General features: G+C 37.4%; 1 protein-coding gene across 2 annotated transcripts in view; it reads right to left on the minus strand.

Annotated features, from left to right (window-relative positions):
• The window catches only part of LOC137658497 (adhesive plaque matrix protein-like), a 1,563,467-nt gene that overhangs the window by 398,194 nt on the left and 1,141,273 nt on the right, over positions 1-24,000 (minus strand). The window lies entirely within an intron of this gene.

Genomic DNA, 24,000 nt, shown 5'->3' on the forward strand with positions numbered 1-24,000 from the left:
TAGAAAAGTCACAGTGGCCATTATTTTATATCCGCGGGAGGCCGATTTTCGGCGGCGCCGTAAATTATCATTAATCGAATGCCAAGTACACACTTATCAATTAGCTACAATGGTGAAGATGGTTGATTTCATTTCTAATTACAAAAAAAAAAAAAAAAAACCTGATCTCGACAGGTATAACTATAGAAGAATTGACATTGACTTTTATCTTTCGTCGTGGCTAAGTGCTATGTCACGTCATTACAATATATATATATATATATATATATATATATATATATATATATATATATATATATATATATATATACATATATATATATATATATATATATATATATATATATATATATATATAAATTACTTGACTTGAACAAGTCGAATAATCTAATAAAATAAACCCTTTTCTATAAGAATTTAGAAGATAGTTTTTCTATTTGAACACGATGTTGTGTTGATATTTATCCATATTGACCCATTAGGGGTAATTTGAATGAATTACTACCAATTGTGTCACATGGTGGGCCGGGAAATTGGGTAAAACTCGCTGGTAAGAGACTGATGTCTCGCCAGGTAAATCCTCGGACAGCTGGTAGCGTCAGGTTCCAATTTCTTTTATGGTCTCTCGTGACATGGTTGGTTTCGACCTGGCCTTTCATTAGAAGGGGCTAGCGTTCGATCCCAAGTATGAGGTAGAAATTTATATATATATATATATATATGTATATATATATATATATATATATATATATATATATATGAGTGTGTGTATGTGTGTACGTGTGTGTACATACATAGTGTGCAAACTGTAAGCCTGACAAGTGCACAACTGCCTCTGATACAAATCCATGATTCTATTATATGTCATCCATTACTTTCATCTCTTATTCACTTTATAAGAGTCAAAGGTTTATTTACTGATCAAAACACAACAGACTGCGTTTGCCTACTCATAATTCCTAATACATTTATGATTTTCTCACACGAAGTGACGAGTTTAGTTCGATGTTGTGTGACATTTACCATCACTAAACAGACAAGGATTTAATTACGTATGATCAGTTTCCGACTTTGACACTCATGTTTAGTAGGTCAATATGTTAAAGATATACGGGCTTAAAAAGGTCACTCGCTTTCATGTACATATTAAGTCCTCTGCAAATCATATAAAAAATAAAATCTTTCTATTTATGCTATGCGTTGTTTGTAAATGAAGTTAACAGCGACAAAAATTTGATAAAAACCGTTTCCATTCATTTTCACCTTAAGAAATTTTACTAACCAATGCAACTGGCCTACGGCCGATTTCTCAATCGTAGAAAATATATTAACCACCATTGATAACGAAGGCACAATGATGAGCTATCATCGTCACTGTTTTCAAAACAGAAATTCTTCAAATCCCTTTCTACATACCATTCCTATACCAAATGTTTTTACCATGCTTTGATTTCTTGAAGTTGTGCATGATAATTTATCTGCTTCTAAACTCCAGACCTCATTACCTACCTAGGTGTTTCCAGAATCCCTAGTAATGCCTCAATTCACTTCTAATTAGTCGTTCAAGCAAATATTTTTTGGTTAAAATTGAGTTTGCCATTCGACCACATTTAATAGATATTTGAACAAAATAAAATATTTCTAGCATAATAAAAACTGCATTAATAAAACAACAACATTGACAATATTGCTTAAGGAAATTAAATCTATTGTATAACTTTTATAAAACTGATCTATTTCGACGTTCTTACTGATGTTGAAATATTTTATATTTTTATTCAGTACTTATATCTAGTTTATATGCTAATTTCCAATTTTCATTCCTCCCTTGGGTGCTTTCCCTTTGGGAGCCCTTGGGCTTGTAGCATTCTGCTTTTCCAACCAGGGTTGTAGCTTGACTAGTAACAACAACAACATCAACAACAACAACAACAACAACAACAATAATAATAATAATAATAATAATAATAATAATGAGAATAATGTAAAATATATTAATAATATGAGCGGAATTAGGATCCCATTAAAAAGAAACTACGTCAGCCTAGATTGAGCAAAACAAAACACCCTGAAAGCCTAGTTAATAAAAGGGAAAAAGTCTATCTTAAACATATAAAATGTCATCATAATTCTGAGGTCACCCGAACGTAATTTGAGAATCCCACTACTAGGAAACTATTTTACACCATGAAAATTAAAACTACTTTGAACATCGTATTTCATCCTGTTATTGATGCCAATGAGAAAAAAATGGTTTACTAGAACCAATTGCGGTAGATTTCTGAGTGAAAAAAAAATATGAAGTATTTCTGAAAGAATATTGCTACTGAAAAAAAAAATCAAATAATGAAAATTATATATAATAATAAACCAAAGATTAAATACAATAACCATAAAAATGAACATCCAATTATAATCGCAGACAATGTAGTGCAAGCTGTATAATAAATATGAATGAAAGCAAATGAAAAGAAAAATTATATTTAAAATGCAATTACGTACAACAAATTGGAAAATTAATCCTTCATATTCACTGGAATTAAGGTTTTATTTATTTAATAAGAACTGCATGGCATTAATGAAAAGCTGTTTAGTTAAAAATGTGCAAATATTAAACTAAATGAATCATTCACTGGCAATGGGAAAGCCTGACAATAAAACAAATAAATCATACATTTAGAGGTAAAACTGAGATTTGTTTGTATACAAGTCCTTTATTAGAACCAAACTAAAGCGAAGTCAGAAAGTGGGTTATGCAATGAACAATCAATTAGAAGATAAACTGCAATTGGTAATAAGATCAGGCAATCAATGCTAATCATTAAAATCAACCGACAATCAGCAACGTCCCCAAGTAAAGGGAAAGCTATTCGGATATGTCAGACTCAAGAAAGTTATCTTGAAGGAATGTCTGGGGGAAATAAACCAAGATGGAACCTTCCGCACAATTCTGTCAGTTTCAATCGGTTTAAGAAAAGCTTCAACAGATTAGTCCTTTTCAAGGTAATAACAAATCTACCTCTAAACTGACTGAGAAAGTAGAGTTCCACTCTCTAGAAGGAAATCGTGCGAGGCGCCAGTTAGGTGATAACATTAAGGCGAGGTGAATGCAACTTAATTTTATTAATCAATGAGTTTATATACACGGAGTTGCGAGCAAGAGCGTCGCAGAAATAAGAAAAAAGCAATCAAACATGAGCCAGCGTGCTTACACATGTTGGTCTATTAACAGTGCAGGGAAAAGCGAGTGATAAGATAAAGAAGGAAAAAAGTTACAGTGTATGAGCGTATAAGAAACACGTGCGGTGCAAGATGATATGACTGAAGGGTCAAATCGATTGAATCTCGAGTTCATGACTCTGGCTACAGTATCTGTGTTTGTGGACGTGTGTGTGTGTGTGTGTGTGTGGGGGGGGGGGGGTAGGGGGTAGGTTAACATTACTTACACTGCATCCTCAAAAGCCAATGCTTGTTGTAATGCCCAAATATTACCCTAAACCACAATACATACTTTAACGCAACTGAGCATAGTTTAGCGATTACAATATACTTAGGACGTCATACGTACTTTGAAAGACAACCTTTCTATAGGGTACCTAAATAAATAATATCACAATTTGAGTACAATTAAAGCAATGGAAATGTATCCGAATACAGTGTTATGAAAAACAAGCTTGATTTAACAATAAACTTCATCTGTGTAACAAACAACCATTTACAAATGTCAAAGCAAGTGTTTATAGGTCACAACTTACATGACCTTTGATATAATTTGTTTTAAGTGCAATTTCACATACTCATATATATGATATGTGTTATTGATGATAATATAAAAAATATCTTATTTTGAAATATTGAACATTTATTGGAATATAGTAAGAACTGTTCAAAACTTATGTTTATAAGCAGCAGATGTCACAAATAAGCATTCAAAAAGTAATTTACAAAAATATAGAATTTGGAATGAATACTGTAAAGCTCTATCTGAAAAATACAGAAATCTGAATACCTACACTATCTATGTTTCATGTTTAGCCTAAAAGAAAAAAAATATATATATTTATATATATATATATATATATATATATATATATATATATATATATATATATATATATATATATACATATATATATATATATATATAATATATATATATATATATATATATATATATATATATGTATGTGTGTGTGTGTTTGTGTTTCTTTGAACATTAATCAAAGACCGAAACTAAAACATCGCACCTAATATTTCTGTCTTCAGAGACGTCGACTGTTTGTGACAAATCGTCAGCTATTCCAATCAGGCGCCATTAGTCTTGGGCATCGTCGAAATGCATCACACGATTTAATCTGCATATCCGTATTTGCCTGGGAACCGACAATCACAAACTCATATGGAGTTTTATTTACTTTAATCTGATCGGTCGAAGATTCTGAAGAAGATTGCGCAGGCGTTGTTTGACGGAAGGAAAGAAAGGGAGGTGGGTCAGAATTCGGAAAATATTTGGGAGAGGAAACAGATACCAACGAGAGAGAGAGAGAGAGAGAGAGAGAGAGAGAGAGAGAGAGAGAGAGAGAGAGAGAGAGAGAGAGAGAGAGAGAATCACCTCTGCTTCTGCTATCAGGCACCAACATCCACCTGATGGGGCGATCCCTTGTGGTGTTTACTGTTGGATTTGGTTGTCAGGCAAAGGCACCAGTCGGCTTTTGGAATTGAGATGGAAATGGTATAGGTGAGGGGAGAGGAGTTGATGCAGACTCAGAGGGGAAAAGGTGATGATAGACACTGAGAGAATAAGTTTTATTTTATGGAGGGGTCACACTGCGGATACCTTGGAGAGATAGCTGCATACATTAATATTTAAAAATAAATAGATTACAAATACTGGTAGTGAGGGGAAAGAAATGACTTAAAATATTGAAGGGAAAAGGTCAGTGAATATAGTTTGTATCTCAAGGGAATTATATCATTTAACTGAAATAATTGCTCAGAAGGAAGCTTTCATTATTCCACTTACTGGAAAATCAGTTCTGCACACGAAATTAAAGCGTAATGGGTTTAGTGATGTTACTTTTCTCAATTACGATAAATATTAATCTTCCCGTAATAACATTTTTCACAGAATTGAAATAATGGGCGGTATTCATAAAGAAAAGGATATGCTTATACTTGCATAATATGGAGGAAATCCTTCTACTTGTATTCATAAACATTTCAAGCAAAAGCTTCTACTTTTAGATCAAAAGCATATCCTTATAATCACATAAAAGTAAATGGTTAAAATACATAAAGAAGACCCTTTACTTCGTATAAAGAGCATATGCTTCGAAAAAGCTGAGTCTGGTCAGTAGCAGATTGCAGTTCGAAGAGAAAGGTTGTTCTGTCCGATTCTCAGCACGATTTCAAGATCTTATTCCGTTTTGAAGAACAAAATGTACAGTGGCTTGGGGACAGATATCTTGTCCACACCTGGAATCTCGATAAAATATCAAGGTTAAGCCATAACGTGGTGATATGCATTTTACATTTGCTTTTGCATGTATAAACAGTTGGGAGAATACGAAGGCTGCTGTATTTAGGGATGTATGTATGTACAAACAGTATGTATGTATGTATGTATGTATGTATGTATATATATATATATATATATATATATATATATATATATATATATATATATATATATATATACACACAGTACATGCAAATATACTATATTCATATAATATGTAAATATAGTATATATATATATATATATATATATATATATATATATATATATATATATATATTATATATGTATATGTATATATATATATATTATATGTATGTATATATTATATATATGTATATGTATATATATATGTGTGTGTATGTATAAATATACATATATACACAGAATATTCATATACTGCAAAAGCTTATATACATGCATGTATATACACACATATACAAATATTTCCTTATGTAGACTACTATATATATATATATATATATATATATATATATATATATATATATATATATATATATATATATATATAGTAGTCTACATAAGGAAAATTGAAAGTTGTGTATATGTAGAAATGCATTTCTACATATACACAACTTTCAATTTTCCTCATGTAGACTACTATATATTGAGTTATCTTCGTGCTGAGGAAGATTACATCTGTAATATATATATATATATATATATATATATATATATATATATATATATATATATATATATATATATATATATATATATATATATATATCGCTTCGTACCAGAAATAGATTGTTCTAAATCCCAAACCTGATATAATTTAGCTGATACCAACTATTTCAATTCGGTTTGCTTTAAACCTCAATTACTCTTCGCCCTTCGTCCGGGTATCTTAAAATTTCCTTCAAATTGCTAAGTTGAGCGTTTAGCGTCTTCAAAACTTTTCAACTCAAATCCATAAATCAAATCACGTAGTTTATTATTATTATTATTATTACTATAATTATTATTATTATTATTATTATTATTATTATTATTATTATTAATATTATTATTATTTCATTATCATTATTGTTGTTGTTGTTATAAAACAAGAATGGAATTTTTCTTGAGTCCTAAACGAATTCGGAAGAAAATCTAATGGGATTTCCAAATGGCTTCAGAAGAAATAGCCATAGACTTAGCATGGAATTCTGAATGCCTCCAGAACGGAATCTCAGAACGGTTTCGGAAGAAAACTTTCCCGAATTTCCAAAAGTCTTCAAAGGACATAGCCGTATACTTAACACGATTTCTGAATGACTCCAGAACTGAAATTTCCTGGAGCAGTCCTGAACAAATCCTCCCCGAGCTTCAGATGACTTCTGAAGACCTGATCTTCATTTTTTCAAACGTAGCCTGCAACACCTCACATGATCTGTATGTAGCTGGGGAAATCTAACCAAGGAATTGCGCGTCAATAGGAGTAAGAGGAAATGAATTGATGACTGGGAGAAGGATTTCACTTAACTCACAGAGATCGAGTTCTGGCGGAATAGGAAGCTGACGGTAAGAATTACGTGTTACGTCTTCGGAACACCATCAACTACAGATGGTTTTGGTTGCTGTCGAAGTTGCCGATCGTTCGTTTTATATCGCCCGACCTATAGAAAGACACGGGATCTTCCGTTGGCAGCTGAGCTTTGAAGATCATAATGTATGCGCCTTGAAGGATCCTTTGCTTGCGCTTTTGCGACGATGTCTTATTATAGGAGACTCTTGGAAAAAGTACGAGGCTTTGTATCGGTGCAAAAACGGATTGCGGGGAATGAGGATGGTGGCAGAATGGTTCAACTGAACGGTGAGTGACGTGTAGTTCTTCAACAGGATTGTCCCAAAATTCGCCATTGAAGTAAGGACATATCCAGACGACATTGGTAAATATATTATGTTGCTCGTCATTTACTTTGGTATGATAGTGTATGCGGAGAAATCGATAGTATTCATCTCTTTACTCAATGCCCAGATATGTAAAGAATAAATGCTTTCGATTTTCTTAAGGAATCTGACGAAATGAGGACTCGCGGCACTGAAATCTCTTTTGAAATCTAGAAGGACACTGACGAACTGAGGAAAAGAGACAATGAAATCTCGAAAGAAACAGATAATCTAATGAAAGAAGATCTTGAAAACTAGAAGACATGAGAGAACAGCGAAGAGGAACCTCTAATGCCAGAGGTAAGACACCTAAAAATAGAGAGCCTCTAATGCTAGAAGTAAAGCACCTCAAAATATAAATCGAAGACCCTCTAATGCTAAAAGTATGGAACCTAGAAATATATGTCAAAGAACTTCTAATGCTAGAAGTGTGGGAGCTAAAGAGAGAGGTCAAAGAACTTCTAATGTTAGAGGTGTGGGAGCTATAAAGAGAGGTCAAAGAACTTCTAATGTTAGAGGTGTGGAAGCTATGAAGAGAGGTCAAAAAACTTCTAATGCTTGAGGTAAGGGAGCTAAAAAGAGGTCAAAGAACTTCTAATACTAGAGGTGTGGGAGCTAAAAAGAGGTCAAAGAACTTCTAATGCTAGAGGTGTGGGAGCTAAAAAGAGGTCAAAGAACTTCTAATGTTAGAGGGGTGGGAGCTAAAAAGAGGTCAAGAACTTCTAATGCTAGAGGTGTGGGAGCTAAAAAGAAGTCAAAGAACTTCTAATGCTAGAGGTGTGGGAGCTAAAAAGAGGTCAAAGAACTTCTAATGCTAGAGGTGTGGGAGCTAAAAAGAGGTCAAAGAACTTCTAATGCAAGGGGTATGGGAGCTAAAAAGAGGTCAAAGAACTTCTAATACAAGGGGTGTGGGAGCTAAAAAGAGGTCAAAGAACTTCTAATGCAAGGGGTGTGGGAGCTAAAAAGAGGTCAAAGAACTTCTAATGCAAGGGGTGTGGGAGCTAAAAAGAGGTCAAAGAACTTCTAATGCAAGGGGTGTGGGAGCTAAAAAGAGGTCAAAGAACTTCTAATGCAAGGGGTGTGGGAGCTAAAAAGAGGCCAAAGAACTTCTAATGCAAGGGGTGGGGTAGCTAAAAAGAGGCCAAAGAACTTCTGATGCAAGGGGTGGGGGAGCTAAAAAGAGGTCAAAGGACTTCTAATGCAAGGGGTGTGGGAGCTAAAAAGAGGTCAAAGAACTTCTAATGGAAGGGGTATGGGAGCTAAAAAGAGGTCAAAGAACTTCTAATGAGAGGGGTGTGGGAGCTAAAAAGAGGTCAAAGAACTTCTAATGCAAGGGGTGTGGGAGCTAAAAAGGGGTCAAAGAACTTCTAATGCAAGGGGTGTGGGAGCTAAAAAGAGGTCAAAGAACTTCTAATGCAAGGGGTGGGGAAGCTAAAAAGAGGTCAAAGAACTTCTAATGCAAGGGGTGTGGGAGCTAAAAAGAGGTCAAAGAACTTCTAATGCAAGGGGTGTGGGAGCTAAAATGATGTCAAAGAACTTCTAATGCAAGGGGTGCGGGAGCTAAAAAGAGGTCAAAGAACTTCTAATGTTAGAGGGGTGGGAGCTAAAAAGAGGTCAAGAACTTCTAATGCTAGAGGTGTGGGAGCTAAAAAGAAGTCAAAGAACTTCTAATGCTAGAGGTGTGGGAGCTAAAAAGAGGTCAAAGAACTTCTAATGCTAGAGGTGTGGGAGCTAAAAAGAGGTCAAAGAACTTCTAATGCAAGGGGTATGGGAGCTAAAAAGAGGTCAAAGAACTTCTAATACAAGGGGTGTGGGAGCTAAAAAGAGGTCAAAGAACTTCTAATGCAAGGGGTGTGGGAGCTAAAAAGAGGTCAAAGAACTTCTAATGCAAGGGGTGTGGGAGCTAAAAAGAGGTCAAAGAACTTCTAATGCAAGGGGTGTGGGAGCTAAAAAGAGGTCAAAGAACTTCTAATGCAAGGGGTGTGGGAGCTAAAAAGAGGCCAAAGAACTTCTAATGCAAGGGGTGGGGTAGCTAAAAAGAGGCCAAAGAACTTCTGATGCAAGGGGTGGGGGAGCTAAAAAGAGGTCAAAGGACTTCTAATGCAAGGGGTGTGGGAGCTAAAAAGAGGTCAAAGAACTTCTAATGGAAGGGGTATGGGAGCTAAAAAGAGGTCAAAGAACTTCTAATGAGAGGGGTGTGGGAGCTAAAAAGAGGTCAAAGAACTTCTAATGCAAGGGGTGTGGGAGCTAAAAAGGGGTCAAAGAACTTCTAATGCAAGGGGTGTGGGAGCTAAAAAGAGGTCAAAGAACTTCTAATGCAAGGGGTGGGGAAGCTAAAAAGAGGTCAAAGAACTTCTAATGCAAGGGGTGTGGGAGCTAAAAAGAGGTCAAAGAACTTCTAATGCAAGGGGTGTGGGAGCTAAAATGATGTCAAAGAACTTCTAATGGGGAGCTAAAAAGAGGTCAAAGAACTTCTAATGCAAGGGGTGTGGGAGCTAAAAAGAGGTCAAAGAACTTCTAATGCAAGGGGTGTGGGAGCTAAAAAGAGGTCAAAGCACTTCTAATGCAAGGGGTGTGGGAGCTAAAAAGAGGTCAAATTACTTCTAATGCAAGGGGTGGAGAAGCTAAAAAGAGGTCAAAGAACTTCTAATGCAAGGGGTTTGGTAGCTAAAAAGAGGTCAAAGAACTTCTAATGCAAGGGGTGTGGGAGCTAAAAAGAGGTCAAAGAACTTCTAATGCAAGGGGTGTGGGAGCTAAAAAGAGGTCAAAGAACTTCTAATGCAAGGGGTGTGGGAGCTAAAAAGAGGTCAAAGAACTTCTAATGCAAGGGGTGTGGGAGCTAAAAAGAGGTCAAAGAACTTCTAATGCAAGGGGTGGGGAAGCTAAAAAGAGGTCAAAGAACTTCTAATGCAAGGGGTGTGGGAGCTAAAATGAGGTAAAAGAACTTCTAATGCAAGGGGTGTGGGAGCTAAAAAGAGGTCAAAGAACTTCTAATGCAAGGGGTGTGGGAGCTAAAAAGAGGTCAAAGAACTTTAAATACAAGGGGTGTGGGAGCTAAAGAGAGGTCAAAGAACTTCTAATGCAAGGGGTGTGGGAGCTAAAAAGAGGTCAAAGAACTTCTAATGCAAGGGGTGTGGGAGTTAAAAAGAGGTAAAAGAACTTCTAATGCAAGGGGTGTGGGAGCTAAAATGAGGTCAAAGAACTTCTAATGCAAGGGGTGTGGGAGCTAAAAAAAAAAAAAAAAAGAGGTCAAAGAACTTCTAACGCAAGGGGTGGGGAGCTAAAAAGAGGTCAAAGAACTTCTAAAGCAAGGGGTGTGGGAGCTAAAAAGAGGTCAAAGAACTTCTAATGCAAGGGGTGTGGAAGCTAAAAAGATGTCAAAGAACTTCTAATGCAAGGGGTGTGGGAGCTAAAAAGAGGTCAAAGAACTTCTAATGCAAGGGGTGTGGGAGCTAAAAAGATGTCAAAGAACTTCTAATGAGAGGGGTGTGGGAGCTAAAAAGAGGTCAAAGAACTTCTAAAGCAAGGGGTGTGGGAGCTAAAAAGATGTCAAAGAACTTCTAATGCAAGGGGTGTGGGAGCTAAAAAGAGGTAAAAGAATTTCTAATGCAAGGGGTGTGGGAGCTAAAAAGAGGTCAAAGAACTTCTAATGCAAGGGGTGTGGGAGCTAAAAAGAGGTCAAAGAACTTCTAATGCAAGGGGTGTGGGAGCTAAAAAGAGGTCAAAGAACTTCTAATGCAAGGGGTGTGGGAGCTAAAAAGAGGTCAAAGAACTTCTAATGCAAGGGGTGGGGGAGCTAAAAAGAGGTCAAAGAACTTTTAATGCAAGGGGTGTGGGAGCTAAAAAGAGGTCAAAGAACTTCTAATGCAAGGGGTGTGGGAGCTAAAAAGAGGTCAAAGAACTTCTAATGCAAGGGGTGTGGGAGCTAAAAAGAGGTCAAAGAACTTCTAATGCAAGGGGTGTGGGAGCTAAAAAGAGGTCAAAGAACTTCTAATGCAAGGGGTGTGGGAGCTAAAAAGAGGTCAAAGAACTTCTAATGCAAGGGGTGTGGGAGCTAAAAAGAGGTCAAAGAACTTCTAATGCAAGGGGTGGGGGAGCTAAAAAGAGGTCAAAGAACTTTTAATGCAAGGGGTGGGGGATAGATGTCGCCAGCGAGGCTTTGGGGAAGGCGCGGCGGCGTCTGTATTTTTTCTGATGCGTAAACTTAATTAAATACAAGTAAAAACAGGGCAATACGTATTATAAATACTAAACTCTTTCTTATTATGATATCACAAATGAAATCTTACAAGTTCCAACATGTAACTAAGCGCTCCAAAAACACGAGTCAATCTTTTACTTCTGGTTGGAGGATATCCTCGCAAGTAAAAGGTAATCAGTATGAATATGGAAAGAAAGATTTGCTTATACTTCTACCTTTTGCTTCAGAGAATTACCTTGTACTTTTACCTTATGCTTACAAGGATATCCTTCATTTTTATGAATACCTCCCACTGTACGTAAAAGAAATATAGTAAAAACATCATTATTAGGAAAGAATGTGAAACCTCTTAATTATAATATACGGTAATTTTTTCGTAAAAATAAATTTAAAAGAAGCAAATATCAAATTGAAAAATCTTCAAACAGATTTAAAGGCTATCCACCACCCAATATACTCATTAAATATATAAAATAAAAACTAATCAAAAGTGTGTTGACTATGGAATTAGAAAGACCTTAAAGAAGAAGGAAAACAACTAGGAAATGTGAATCAATATTACTATCAAAAATAAATTATAAGAAAAAAGTGTTTAGATGATTTCAGTCTGATGAAAGGTTACGAAAATCTTGCAACATCAAAAATTGAAATGAAATCGACGTGTACAGAATGTATTAATAAACGATATAAGTATCATATATTTATTGACGTTTAATAATCCGACCAAATAGCTTAAAGGAGAGGTGTTACTATCAACAATGCTTCTTCAGAGAATGTTGCCTGCAAGCAAATAAACAGATTCAATATTTGAGAGAAGCTGCTGAGGGAGTCGTTCCGTTTCATCTGAAATGTATATTTGCTTTTTGCTTCAACTACAAAATGGAACAGAGATTATCTGAACAAAAGCTTGGAAGATTGTGTTTTCTTTTTCAACTATCCGTTATATCTAATAATTTTTCTCCTTTTTTTTATTTTATCTTCAAGAAACTTCATTGAGTAAATACACTTGTATATTAGTTAAATTTGTTCTCTTTAATCTTGCTGGAGATATGACAGAAATCTCAATCAGTAACACAAAAGTAGTGGTCCTCATTTGCCAGGGCCAAATCCAGAGTTCCACACCAGGCCTCTTGTTCCATTCAACGCCTTCGGGGGTAAGCTTATTCTGACATAAAGCCAGCTTACTTTAAACCAACCTTCTAACAAGCTATGTAGTCGTTTACTGGTTTGGTAGGCACTTCATGTTGCAAGTCTTTAATACCTAAATAATAAAAGACTTCCTAAGGGACCTCTTCTTTATTATCATATTCTTTTATGTACGTCGATTTCTGTTGTAATGATGTCTAACCCTTACACAATGGCAACGTAACTTGGTAAGTCACTGAAGTCAGTAAAGAGAAGTTAATGGCCAGAATTACAAGGAGAAAAAAAAAAAACAGATGAATCTTGAAATAGATGTTAGGGGTTTCCCTTATGAAGGCAGTACTTGTCAATTTCATCATTTGAACGCTGAATCAAGGAAAATCGTCGCGGAAAAGCAGAGACTCCGTACAAAAGAAAGAAAAAAAGTATCAAAAGAGAAAGATTTAGTAACATAAAAAAAAAAAAAACAATGGAAAACGACGGCCTTTTTTTCTCAGTTTGTCTTTCCGAGTGTCAATAAAGATTTGACAAAGATACCTATCTTTTTCTGTGTGTGTGAGACACCTCAAAGCCACACACACACAAACAAATACAACAATGAGATCTGGATGAAGGAAGCCAGAGAAACACCACAATGACAACATTTTTTCCATCATACTCGGCAAGTTATTTAGGACTTAAGAGAGGACGGTGTCCGGTCCTTTGTCACAATTGGACAGAAGCCGAGACATTATTTCACCCAGGTTCCTACTGGCCCCAAACCCCTTTGAATGTAAAGGGAAGGCCAAGAAAGGTAATCGTTTCCTTAGTAGGTAGTGGGAGTTGGCCTTCGACTGGAAGGCAGTCATCAGGATTGCTGTAACCCATTTCATAATTTCACGAACTTCATTTTGATTCGCTGATTCCGAAATCGTATGAAATATGGTATTCAAAGTTACTGGAAAATCGTCAAAATAAAAATATAGTTTTATTTAACTCGAAAATTTGTAAATCCAGTGGTAAACTAATTGATGTTGATTCCTAAATTCCGGGAATTTCCAATAAGACAGGTAAGAAAAAAATCATCAGTAAAGGATGGAAACAAATATTAAAAAAAAAAGAAAGGTAGAATAAGAAGAAGAGATAGAAAAAAACAAAACAACATAAAGAGGGAGGTTTTCAAAAGCAATGTAAAAGTAGTCAGTTTTCTGATTCTTATGAAGAAAGTTGAATCATTTGGGTAAGAAATGGGAAAAAAAATCTGTGAGAAAACAATGATGGACTGAGTCGAAGTGATGAAACAACGAAGATAAAAAAAAAAAAGATTCTTGGCAATCAAGAAATAACGAATTTATATATATATATATATATATATATATATATATATATATATATATATATATATATATATATATGGGTAGAGACCTATAAATACGTTCCATCTAACAAATAATTCGGCGAAAACTCCACTAATCGTCATAGTTAACCCATAAATCAATGAAGAATTCTCTCGTGTATTTAAATTTCCCAGCGAGAGAGCCACAAGAACCATGTCGGCTTCCTGTATAAATAATATAATATAATAATATAATTTATTACATTATCTCCTTACTGCTCTATACCAATGTCCATTGATCCCATCCTTCAGAGACCTCAAAATGAGACATGTACCAACACAAAATAACGTGACCTTTTGATAGCTGATAAGTCTCTGAAATATGCAAATAAAATCATAGATGATCACTGTAAATATTGGCAAAATCAACGCTTCCAAATGTTATAGTTTTGATACGTGCAAAAGGAAAAGGAAATATGAACTATATATAGAGCCAATTGTTAACGTTACTTGAAATAGGTAAACGGGGGTGACGAAGGCTTCAAGGATCTTATTGTAAACTTGAGATTTCCCTGACGAAATCGATGATGGGTAAATGGCTATGCAGAAAATTCATGCTTTTACAGAAGTAGACTAATTTCTTTATTTTTTTTCTAATATCACGAAAGAAACAAACTGCGCTACAATGAAACAGGTTATTGCAGGAAAATCAGGCAAGTACTTGAAAAAAATTATATCGTTTTGTAATAATATCATATTGAATATTGATTACTGAAATGCCAAAAACTCAAGAAGTATGAAATAAAGAAATCAAATCTAATATTATATCTAAATAAACCTACACTAATGATCCATTCTAAATACCAGAACATCCCAAGAGAGTACAAGCCATATGCACTTGTGGCAAATTTCGGATCACCATTAATGCATAAATCCATACACAATATATATATATATATATATATATATATATATATATATATATATATGTGTGTGCGTGTAACACGTAAAATACATGCATATATAAGAAGAGAGAGAGAGAGAGAGAGAGAGAGAGAGAGAGAGAGAGAGAGAGAGAGAGAGAGAGAGAGAGAGAGAGAGTTGCTAGCTTCAAAATGGAAGCCGATTGGACAGGCTAGTTTACCATAAGGGAAAAAAACGGAACCAGACCATAAATTTTTCCCTTTAGGGGAATTGGGAAGAGATTAATCTATTCATAAAACCGGAATTTTTCAGAAGAAAATGCTTACTGATACTCATTGATGTCAAAAAAAAATCTTGGAAAATTTCTCAATTATTTACACTAGAGAAAATCTTGAAAATAAAAATAAAAATAAAAAATCTACCGATATTTCATATATCCAAGAAGGTCGAAAGGAATTTAACCTCACTTATGAAATATTTTTCACATAACGAAACGTCCTTTCCGAAGTAGTAAGGGAAAAAAGGAACTGGTAATTAAAACGAAAATGTATGTATCTTAAAGATAGAAGAATAATCACTAAAAGCTAATGGAAAAAAAACGAGAGACGCTCCAACCAAGATATAAAGGAAGCAAATGCTTTCTACCTCACAGACCAAGACTTGAGTCTAGACAAAGACCTTCACCAGACAAAACGTTATCCATCTTCCTAGCGAAGCCCATTCTTCCTCGTCACAAAGAGAGTGAACTCGTCTTTCGAAGGACTCAAGTTACATGAGAGAAACTGCTCTTTGAAAACGCTGTCATTAAAGCAGAATATAATTTCAGTCAGGTAAAATTTCATCCTCTGCAGCAAAAGAGATCTTAATGGGCGATGTTTATGTGCCAAGTCTTGTGATCCCTCTAACGAGAACATTTTTATTCACAGTCAGTTTCCCAAATATTTCATCACCCTTTGGAATCGCCTTCGCAGATAAGGCACCGAAATCTTATGTCATTATCCCTTTACGTAGGAAGTTAATTATATTAACTAATTTCAAGCTAATAAAGGTCATACTAATTAGGTCAAAATCAATGATAATCTATTAATTCAAACTAAAAGTCAGTTTTATTTACTACTTAATACAATAAAGATCTTTATTCCGTAAGGTTTGGGTTATGTTTCAGATGGTTTGTCAGTTTTGGTATATTCAGCCAATGCAACATAGGAAAAGAAATATTGGTATGGTGATGTAAATTCACACAAAGGCGTAAAGGAGAATTGGCTGGAAAAAGGGGAAACCTACAAATAAAGTTAGAATTTTCCTAAAAAATTAAAGAAAGGTATGAAAAGAAGATAATCAACTTAATATATATATATATATATATATATATATATATATATATATATATATATATATATATATGCATACATACATAAACTGCTAGGCTTTAATCAACCAAGAGAACAGGCGGGCTTTAGAAGCGGATTGTGACGGGCCGAGAGAGGAGTTGTGAAATCAAAGGCAGATTGGAAACGACTGAGTTATATTGTTGTGGAACACTCTCCTTATATACAAAACCTCAAGGCAACAGGACATGACAAGTTCACAAGACAGACAATATCACAGAGGAAAAACCAGACAGGAATTTTCATGTTCGTTTTAGTGCGAGGGAGGAGCGAAGATACAAGCATAATATATACAAAAGGAATTATGTACAATTGTGTGAAACACGGTTGGTACATGGCTCCCCCCCTAAAAATGACATACTGTACATGTTAAATAGGGCGCCCTGATCTAGAGAGGCGAACTGTAGGCGGGTCATCTGGCAGAAGATAAGCAGGTTTTAGACGATCAATGGAGACCCAGTCATCTTTGCCCCGAATGTTTAGGAGGAATGCTTTCGGACTGCGTCGGATCACAAGGAAAGGTCCCGTGTAAGGGGGCGTTAACGGTGGCTTGCTGGTGTCGTTGCGCAGGAAGACATGTGTTGCAGAGTGCAAGTCCGTTGCTATGTGATGCTTCGCTGGGGGCTTGTAAGTCTGGCGGCACGGAGTAAATTTTCCCACGACGTGACGTATGCGCTGGAGATCGTCGGAGGAGGTTGTAGAAGGAAAAAACTCGGCAGGGACGACCAACGGGTCGCCATACACCATTTCGGCTGCCGAGACGTCGAGGGCGTCTTTAGGAGTGGTCCTTAGTCCAAGGAGGACCCAGGGAAGCTGAGTAAACCAGTTGCAATCCTTGCAGCGGGACATCAAAGCTGCTTTGAGGGTGCGATGAAAACGTTCAACCATTCCATTGGCAGCGGGGTTGTAGGCCGTTGTCTGATGTAGGGTGATGCCCAGGAGATTCGCTAATGACGTCCATAATTGAGAGGTGAAAGTGGTTCCCCTGTCAGAAGTAATATGCTCAGGGATACCGAATCTTGAAATCCATCCAGAGAGTAAGGCAGATGTACATGAGGCAGACGTTGCAGTTTCCATGGGAATGGCTTCAGGCCAACGAGTGGAGCGGTCGATGACGGTAAACAGGTAACGATGTCCTTGTGATGTGGGTAGGGGGCCTACAACGTCGAAGTGAATGTGTGCGAAACGACGCTGAGGTTGAGGAAAGGTGCCCACTCCTGAATCCGTGTGTCGATGTACTTTGGAAGTTTGGCAAGAAGTACAGGCACGGACCCAATCCTTAGCATCCTTAGAAATGCCGTGCCAAATGAACTTTGCCTTCAGCAGCTGTGCAGTAGAACGGCACGAGGGATGTGAAAGGCCGTGGATGAAATCAAACACCTGTCGGCGCATGGGAGCAGGAATCCAAGGTCGCGGTCTACCAGTACTGACGTCACAGAGGAGGGTGGTGTTGGAGTTTTCGAGGGGAAAATCCTCTCAACGGAGGGACGTGCAGGATGTCCTACAAGCTTGATACTCTGGATCCTGTCGTTGGGCTTCAGCCAGGGCGTTGTAATCCAATCCCAGTTGAACGGCAGCCAACGTGTTTCTTGACAGGGCATCGGCAACGGGATTCATTTTCCCAGGGACGTATTGGAGGGTGCAATTGTATTCAGCCACGGCGGAGAGATGTCGGCGTTGACGGGCGGACCAGGCGTCAGACTGTCGAGTGAAGGCGTGCACCAGAGGCATGTGGTCTGTGCGAATGACGAAGGGCATACCTTCTAAGAAATGGCGAAAGTGACGGACAGCCAGGTGCACCGCCAGCAATTCGCGATCGAAGGTAGAATAACCCGATTCTGCCTTGGACAGTTTTCTGCTGAAGAAGGCCAATGGGCGGGGCGAGCCTTTGACCACCTGCTCGAGTACTGCACCAATAGCGACGTCGCTGGCATCGGTGGAGAGAAGGAGAGGGGCGTGTGGGATAGGAAAAGTGAGAGCCGCAGCAGTTGATAGGGCCTTCTTTGCATTGCAGAAGGCTGCTTCTTGAAGGGGACCCCACTTCAGGTCCTTTGGCTTGCCCTTGAGGGAGGCGTAGAGGGGAACAAGAGTGGCGGCAATGGCTGGCAGAAAACGGTGATAATAGTTGATCATGCCCAAGAATTCCTGCAGAGCTTTGACGGTCGAGGGCGTGGGGAAATTCTGAACGGCTGCTACCTTCTCAGGGAGGGGATGGACTCCTTCAGGAGTGATACGGTGCCCTAAGAACGACACTTCGTTGGCGCCAAAGGTACACTTGTCGTACCGGACTACAAGGCCGTTTTGTTGCAGGCGGTCGAGCACGATGCGCAGGTGACGGAGGTGTTCCTCTTTTGAGGAGGAGAACACAAGTATGTCGTCCACATAACATACACAGAAAGGGAGGTCCCCTAAGATGCCATCCATGAGATGTTGAAACGTTGCCCCAGCATTACGAAGGCCAAAACAGGAGTAATTGAAGGTGTATGTACCAAACGGAGTGGTGATGGCGGTCTTGGGGATGTCTTCTGGGTTCATAGGCACCTGATAATACCCCTTCAGGAGGTCGAGTGTAGAGAAAACCTTTGCTTTGTGCTGGTAGGAGGTTACATCGGCAATGTTTGGGAGGGGGTAGTGACCCGGTTCTGTTTGCATGTTCAGGCGCCTGTAATCCCCGCACGGACGGAGGGAGCCGTCTTTCTTTAGAACGATGTGTAAGGGTGACGACCATGGGCTGGAGGCCTTTTGGCAAAGGCCCATTTTCCGAGGATTGGCATTGTGACATCAGCAACGAGAAACTTTCAATTGAATTTACCGTTTCCGAACGATAATGTGAGGCTCTCGTAACCGTAGGTGGGTATCGCAGATCCCTTGGCAGCTACCAAGCGGACGTTGGCAGATGTAGACAGACTACGTTGTGCCTTGAAGAGTTTCCTTGGCAAAAGAGAACGACAAGCACCCGTGTCTACCAAAAATCGCACGCCCGTTCCTGCATCCTGTAAAAAGAAAAGATTAGAAACATGGGAGGCCACCGCCACAAGCGATGGCCTACTTACACGTTTTTTGGCCACTGACAATCTGTGGCACATTTCTTCGCGGTTGCCCCGAATCTGAAGTGGTAGTAGCAAAACTGCGGCGGATGGGAGGTAGTAAGTGGCTGTAGAAGTCGTTCGTTGGGGCGCGAGCGATTGGTGGGTGGTGGGCGGCTTTGTCGCCGCTTCGGCACGTCATGGGGTAGGCTTGTATGTCCTACGGCATTCATGTCAGCTTTGGTTGACGTTGAATAGGCATCCTCGTCGTCAGGGGTGGAGGCGTTGATGGAGGTCTTGAAGTGGCTGTCCATAAGGGCGTCGGCTTTGGTCATCAAGTCCTTTATGGGTAAACTATCGACATCGGGTATGGCAGCGCGCACAGGTTCAGGTAAACGGCGTATCCAAAGGGCACGGAGTAGGTTCACCTCACGAGGAGAGCCGTCTGCGGCAGGTTGAAGGCGAGCGATACTGGTCATTTCCCTGAGGGCAAGCGAAGCCCTTTGGTCCCCCAACGGTTGTTGCGAGAGCTGAAAAAGCTTTGCTATACGGGCGGCTGGCGACGGCGAGTACTGCTGCAGAAGGTATGATTTGAGGTCGTCATACGCTATTGGGGTGTCTCCTTGTTCACAAAGCCAGTCGGATATTTCTGGGAAGGTGTCCTCGGGTTTCGCCGCGAGAACATAATCCGCTTTGGTGGTTGAGCGAGTCACGCCCCTGATACGAAACTGGACTTCTGCGCGCTGAAACCAAGCAAACGCCTCTCCGCTGGCAAACGATGAAAGTTTGAATGGAGCGGCCGCAGCACCAACTGCCGTAGAGTCCGCCATAGTACCAATGATGAAGGGGCGAGGGGGTGGGGGTGGAAGGCGGTGGGAGCGAGTCGACTTCCGGGGTCACCAATGTGACGGCCCGAGAGAGGAGTTGTGAAATCAAAGGCAGATTGGAAACGACTGAGTTATATTGTTGTGGAACACTCTCCTTATATACAAAACCTCAAGGCAACAGGACATGACAAGTTCACAAGACAGACAATATCACAGAGGAAAAACTAGACAGGAATTTTCATGTTCGTTTTAGTGCGAGGGAGGAGCGAAGATACAAGCATAATATATACAAAAGGAATTATGTACAATTGTGTGAAACACGGTTGGTACAGGATATTCAACAACTGACCATATCCATGTGATTATCCAGCAAGGGAAAAAATTAAGAGGGTATGAAAAAATACTATGAATGACATTTAAACATTAAGAAAGCTTTTGATTTTGTCAAAACTTCAGCAAAATTGCAATGAAAGCCATTAAAAGACAAGGACTAGATGAGTCTTATGTTAGAACACTTGAAGATATCTACACAAGAAGTACAACAATCCTGAAATTGCTTAGAGATAGAGAAAATCCAATTGAGAGATGAGTTAAAGAATGAGACCCCAACTCTCCTAAATTATTCATATGCCCAGATTTTTTTTTTAAATTTAGATTGGGAAAATATAGGCATTAATATTAATGGGGGAATACCCTAAGAACTTGATATTTGCAGATTTCATGGTTATGTTTAGTGAATCATGGGAGGAATTACAAAAGTTGATAGAAGATTTGAATAGAGAAAGCAAAAATGTAAGGCTGAAAATGGACATGAGTAAAACTAACATAATGTTCAGTGAAAATGCAGACACTGCTAATAAGGGTTATGCAGGAACCTCTAGATATTATAATGAATTTACGTACTTAGGTCAGACAGCAAGTGTTTCCACAGGACGTGAGACCGAAATTAAAAGAAGGATAAATATGTGATGGAGAGCTTTTGATAAACAGAGAGATATTATGAAAATTAAAATGCCACTTTCTCTAAATAAGATAAGTATTCAATCAGATAGTCCTACTAGTATTACCTTTTGCATCAGAAACTTGGAGTCTTACTAAAACCTTAGCTCATAAGCTAGTTACGACTCAAAGAGGTATGGAAAGAATAATAATGGGATTAACACTAAGAGACAGAAAATGACCAACATGGATACGAGAGCAAACTAAAGTAGAGGATATTCTAACAATATCTATGAAAAAGAAATGAACATGGACAGGAAAAATAATGACGATGACAGATAATAGATGGATATTAAGACTAACAGAATGGGTAAAGATTGCAAAAGAAGCAGGGGGAAGGAAGAGAGGATGACGTATTGTCAAACTAAAAAATAATTACTGGTATATATATATATATATATATATATATATATATATATATATATATATATATATATAAATTTATATATATATATATATATATATATATATATATATATATAAATTTATATATATATATATATATATATATATATATATATATATATATATATATATATATATATATATATATATATATATCATTTTGACTCAGTATCACCAACTCAGACTCGCAAGGACTATGTGAAAGAATGCAATGTCATTCACTGAACCAAGAAAACATTGACCTTATTATCTGCTAATGAAACCGGAGTGTAATACAATGCGAATCAACGGCATATAATATACTTCATTTTGACAAAATATTTCAAGCTAAAATAATTATCATCTGTACCCATATCTTAAACTGGATCATTTCCACCTAAAATATAAAATAATAAACTTCCTTCATCTAAAAATTATACGATAAAATTCATAACTTTCACATAGTTGACGCAAAACTAGAATGAATTTGCATTGAAAATGAATCCTATTACCTTGCACACAAAAGCATATTCTCACACACCGCCTGCTTCGAGGAGAACGCATTTAATGTAAGTTCGTAGTATTTGCATTTCCCTTCCTGGGGCGAGACTTAAAACACAAGAAACTTTGCGAAGTTTGGAACAATCGTTCGCTTCGGGCTGAGGAGCAACGTGTTTTAAAGGTCTATATTTGGGTCTTCCTTTTAAGGGAAAATATAAAATATTTACAATGATTAATTATTTTTAATTACTGTATATCTTATTACATTATTTTTTATGTGGACTTTGCCAGTCTTATTTGTTCCTCAACTTATAAGGAGAAAGAGTGAACTAATTACGAAATTATATAATTATTGGATACATGACTTCAAGAAAAAAAATATTCTAAAATAAAGAATCACCAATAAACATATTGCAGGACTCACCTCTTGATTCTTTTCCAAAGCTCTTAGAATGTCATTAAGTTCAATATATATCACGTATCTTTTAAAGCCTGCCTACCAGAACCTTTTTTTTTTTTATAATCGTTCTTATTTCCAATTTTTTTAATTCCAAAAACATACACAAATGAATTTCACCTTTCAATACCTTAAAGAAAGCAAATCCTTTCATATATTGAGAGAGAGAGAGAGAGAGAGAGAGAGAGAGAGAGAGAGAGAGAGAGAGAGAGAGAGAGAGAGAGAGAGAGAGAGAGAGAGAGGTATGAATTCACTCTCCCTTGAGCAGCAAGTGATTCCCTGCCTCATATCTCATCCTTTCCCATCACGACCCCTTTATCTATTGTTCTGTATTTGCAGAGGAAGAAGAACACGTGTATTCGATATACTTTCCCCGCTTGGAACCTTCCTGAGGGAAACAGAATAGTACTCTGAGATTTGCCTGTCAAACTAATTGTTCATCTATTATAATCTGACAGAAGAAATCCCTCTGGTCTTCACAATGAGACATACAAGTAGAGATTGTATTTCTCTGCAGTTAGCAATATTTCAAATAGTAACATCCCATCGCGGCTAAGGGGACTTCTTACTGATTGAACGAAATGTTTAGCAAACACTATATACTTTCCTTTTACAGACGGATAAACCAATGTATCTTGGAAGCCTTCAAGAGAATTTTTGCATTACGAAGAAACATTTATTTATAGGTCGTACGTTAATATTTCCGAATTCTTGGACAAAGTAATATTTGAATCTCATAATGTCTTCCAAAATCAGGGTTATGAATGTTTAAAATAAATCTAATAATCATGGATAGTGTACGACAATTAGGAAGAAAAATTTCAGTCAATTAATTGCCAAACAAGTTTTCACGATGACAACGAATGATATAGTTCACGCAGAGTATAAAATCGAAAAATCTGAAAATGAAACTAGTCTCATGAAAGGGTTTTACGTTTTCATATATCCAACTATCTATACATTTACACCAATACGTAAAAAACACACACAAACACACACATATATATACATACATACATATATATATATATATATATATATATATATATATATATATATATATATATATGTGTGTGTGTGTGTGTGTGTGTGTGTGTGTGTGTGTATGTGTGTGTGCCATGGAAGCTCATATGTACCACTGGCGAAGATTTCCACTTCATACATTTAAGCTTAAGCCCAGTACAACTGTCACAGATCTCACTGCCAATTCTGTGCAGCGAATAAAAACTGGGAACCGAAGCAGAGAGAAGTTTCATTTTACTCCTATTGGTGCCATTATCTTCTCAAAAATAAAGGTGAGGGGTTCGTAACCTCACTCCCAAAATGTACGATGCTATGGATAAAAACTAGTTCCTGAGTCGATATCAAATAATAACCGAAGTAACCAAGTCTACTTTATAGTTAGAGCCGTAGGTTTGAGT

Source organism: Palaemon carinicauda, chromosome 19, assembly GCF_036898095.1.
Source record: "Palaemon carinicauda isolate YSFRI2023 chromosome 19, ASM3689809v2, whole genome shotgun sequence".
NCBI lineage: Eukaryota > Metazoa > Arthropoda > Malacostraca > Decapoda > Palaemonidae > Palaemon > Palaemon carinicauda.